Raw genomic sequence first — 3757 nt, 5'->3', positions numbered from 1 at the left:
CTACGACGAGGTCGAGAGGCGCCAACCTTTTGGCGTCTCCCGTGAGTCGGCTGCGAGGGCATGGAAGAACCCTCTCCATCCATCCTACTAGAGCCACGTCCTCTCTTAGAGAGGGAGCGACAAGGCGGAGGAGAGGGGACGGAAGATTCCTCCTGAATCTCGTCCGAGTCGCTGCTAAACTCAATCACGGAAGGGTTGCGACGACGCACCATGATTGTAGAGGTTTTGGAACTGTGAACCGGTTGAGGTGAGTGAGAGGGAAGGCTCTAAATGTTGCGAAGAGACTAAGGCGAGAGTGGTTGAAGTGAGAGAAGAGAAGGGGAGTGTCAAATATATATAGGCAGTTGAGCTGGTCCTCAGGACCGGTTCAACCGCCCCCTATGGGCCAGTTCAACTGCTTCTGACCAGTGCGGTCAGAGAGCCAGAAACAGCAGAGGGAAAACGCCAAAAAAAATTCAAATTTCTGACGCAGGATTCTGAAAAGGTGTACTGCAGAGATTCCATGCGCCACAAAAAGTCAAAAGGTTCTGCGCAGATGAGACTGGACGGCAAAAGAAAAAGCTGCGCGGCCCAAAAAAAATAATTTTGCGCGAGCAGACTGCTGCGCGGATGCGACGGACAGAAAAAAAATAATTCTGCGCTGGCTGACTGCTGCCTGGAAGCGACCGGACAGGCCAAAAGAAAAGATTTATGCGCGCCCTGCCGCCCTGACACTTCTGCGCGGAAGTGACCGGACAGAAAAAAAAATTTCTTGCTGTGCGGGCTCACACAGGTGCTCGGATGTAACCGGACAGCCCATAAAAAATCTGCGCGCCCTGCAGCTAAGTGGATGCGACCGGTCAAAAAAAAGTTCTGCGCGCCTGACGCTGCTGCGCGGCTGTGACCGGTCAGTCAAACAATTCGATATCTCCTTTGGCTTCGTGGTCTCTCAAGAAATGGTGTCTGATGTCAATATGTTTAGTTCTAGAGTGTTGCACTGGATTGTTTGCAAGTTTTATGGCACTCTCATTGTCACACAAAAGTGGAATTTTGTTAAACTCACAACCAAAATCTCTAAGGGTTTGCTTCATCCATAACAACTGTGCACAACATGCCCCAGCTGCTATGTACTCAGCTTCTGCAGTGGAAAGTGCAACACAATTTTGTTTCTTGGAACTCCATGATACTAAGGACCGCCCAAGGAATTGGCAAGTCCCAGTAGTGCTTTTTCGATCTACTTTGCAACCGGCATAATCTGAGTCAGAGTAGCCAAGTAAATCGAAAAGGGAGCCTTTGGGATACCATAATCCTAGGTTTTGGGTGTGAACTAAGTATCTTAGAATTCTCTTAACTACTACAAGATGGCAATCTTTAGGGTTTGCTTGAAAGCGTGCACACATGCAAACACTCAACATGATATTAGGTCTAGATGCACATAAGTAAAGCAGTGATCCTATCATTGATCTATATAATTTTTGATCTACAGGTTTACCTTCCTCATTTAGGGCGAGATGTCCATTTGATGACATTGGAGTCTTGGCGTGTTTTTCCTTTTCCATGCCAAACTTCTTGAGCATATCTTGTGTATATTTGGTTTGGCATAGAAAAGTACCTTCCTTGAGCTGTTTGACTTGAAATCCCAGGAAGTATTTATGCTCGCCCATCATAGACATCTCAAACCTGTTTGTCATTACTTTGCTAAAATCCTTACAAAATTTTTCATTAGTACTACCAAATATAATGTCATCAACATATATTTGGCACACAAATAATTCATTGTCAACTTTGCGAGTAAATAATGTAGAGTCAGCTTTTCCTATTGTAAACTCATTCTTAATTAAAAAATCTTTAAGGCAGTCATACCAGGCTCTAGGGGCTTGTTTAAGCCCGTAGAGTGCCTTGTGAAGTAAATAAACATGGTTTGGCTTCTTTGGATCTTCAAAGCCTGGTGGTTGCTCCACATAGACCCTCTCTTGTAGTGGTCCATTTAGAAATGCGCTCTTGACATCCATTTGATATAGCTTGAAATCATGGTTAGTAGCATAGGCAATTAATATTCTAATTGACTCTAACCTTGCTACCGGCGCATATGTTTCACCAAAATCAAGTCCTTCCACTTGAGTGTAGCCTTGGGCGACCAACCGTGCTTTGTTTCTTGTAACTACGCCATGTTCATCTTGTTTGTTCCTAAAGACCCATTTAGTCCCAATCACATTTTGTTTGGGTCTTTGGACTAAGGACCAGACTTCATTCCGGGTGAAGTTGTTCAACTCCTTTTGCATGGCGATTATCCAATCCGGATCACCCAATGCTTTGTAACACCTGAAAAATCATATGAAAAACTTTTAGTAAAATTCTCCACAAATTTTGAATTAGAATATCTTTTAAAGATTTTCTTTACCGTTGAAGTTAATTCTCCCAAAATAAATATGCTTCTAATATTTTTTTAAAGAAAATCCCTACGTGAACTGAGCTATTACTTAGTTAAACTATATCATTATAAGTACATATTTAGGAGCTTTTGCTTAAATAGGATAATAAATGAATAAATCAATAAAATTATAAATTTGCATCTGAATTGTGCACTTATTGAAGGTTAAAATTTAAACTTTGTTGATTTGATTATGAGATTTGCAAAAGAAAGAAATAAAACTGAAATTAGAAAAAAAAACTCACCTCAAGTCCTCTCGGTCAACTCCGACCATTCTGATTTTTCTGTTTCTCTTTGGCCTAGCTCTGGAATCCCATTGCATGAGGCAACATTTTCTCTCTCTCTTTTTTTCCAGCCGCAGGCTTGCATGCATCTTGCTGACCCAATGATGGCGCATCAGTATTTTTTTCCCATTGTGTCGCTTGCTAGTGGGTCTAGGACGCCAGGCTCCTTCACGTGACCATCGTAACTGACACCGTGGGGCCCAAATGGCAGATGCCTATCGCGGCTTGGAGTCCAGCTCGCTCACGCCGTCGTTCCACTGCTGGTGGGATCCTTTTTTTAATTTCTTCCGTGGGGTCACTGATTGGTGGGCAGTGTTGCCAGCCTCCCTGCTCATACGCTTGCTCCGGCTCACTGCCTCGTGGGGCCCCATACTCAGACTCGTCCCTATCCCCTCGCACCGGCATGAACCGAAGACTCTGGAGATCTCCGCGTGGATGTCGCGCTGCTGTTCCAATCACCCGGCCAAGATTCCCTAGCCTTCGGATCTCGCCAGTCTCCTTCCCCTTGTTCCGCTCGCGCGCCGTGGTGGGCCCTCTACGTTGCGCAGATGGTGTCATCTTCTCCGCGGCATGCGCGGCGATCCCAACCTTCGCGCGGGAATTACAGTTTCATACCGACCTAGCAACGCAGACCCCCCACCTGGGCTATAAAATGTGAGCGCCCGTGACCCTGAGCCATAGCCGTCGCAAGCCATACGCCAAGGGGAGAAAAGGGAGACTCATCGCCGAGAGATAGAGAGGGCAGGAAGGACCCGAGCTCGGCGCCGTGGGGCTATTGCTCGTGCGCTGTCAATCCCAAACCAAGCTGATAGCATAGGAGCTTCACCGGAGAACGTGGAGCGTTTTCAAAGGATATGCGCGTGCGGTGTGCGTCGGAGTTGCGGGGAATTTCTCGCCGCAGTTAACTAGCCGCCGCAGGTTCGCCTGGTGCCGTGGACCACTCCCTAGTCGCCGTCTCTGCCTTCGGTGAGTCCCTTGTCTGTTTCGCCATCGTCCGAATTGTGCGTAGGACCTGCGATTGATGTCGTGGGAGCCCAGATCGGCCGTGCCGCGTGGCTCCGGT

General features: G+C 46.8%; 1 long non-coding RNA gene across 1 annotated transcript; it reads left to right on the top strand.

Moving 5' to 3' along the window:
• Positions 1 to 3159: 3159 nt before the first annotated feature.
• On the top strand, positions 3160 to 3548 carry LOC103637963 (uncharacterized). Its single transcript, NR_158205.1, has one exon. It is a non-coding gene; the product is annotated as an uncharacterized lncRNA (long non-coding RNA).
• Positions 3549 to 3757: the final 209 nt, after the last annotated feature.

This window comes from Zea mays, chromosome 1 (assembly GCF_902167145.1).
Source record: "Zea mays cultivar B73 chromosome 1, Zm-B73-REFERENCE-NAM-5.0, whole genome shotgun sequence".
Taxonomy (NCBI): domain Eukaryota; kingdom Viridiplantae; phylum Streptophyta; class Magnoliopsida; order Poales; family Poaceae; genus Zea; species Zea mays.
The sequence above is the reverse complement of the archived record's forward strand: the minus strand, read 5'-3'. Positions and strand labels throughout refer to the sequence as shown.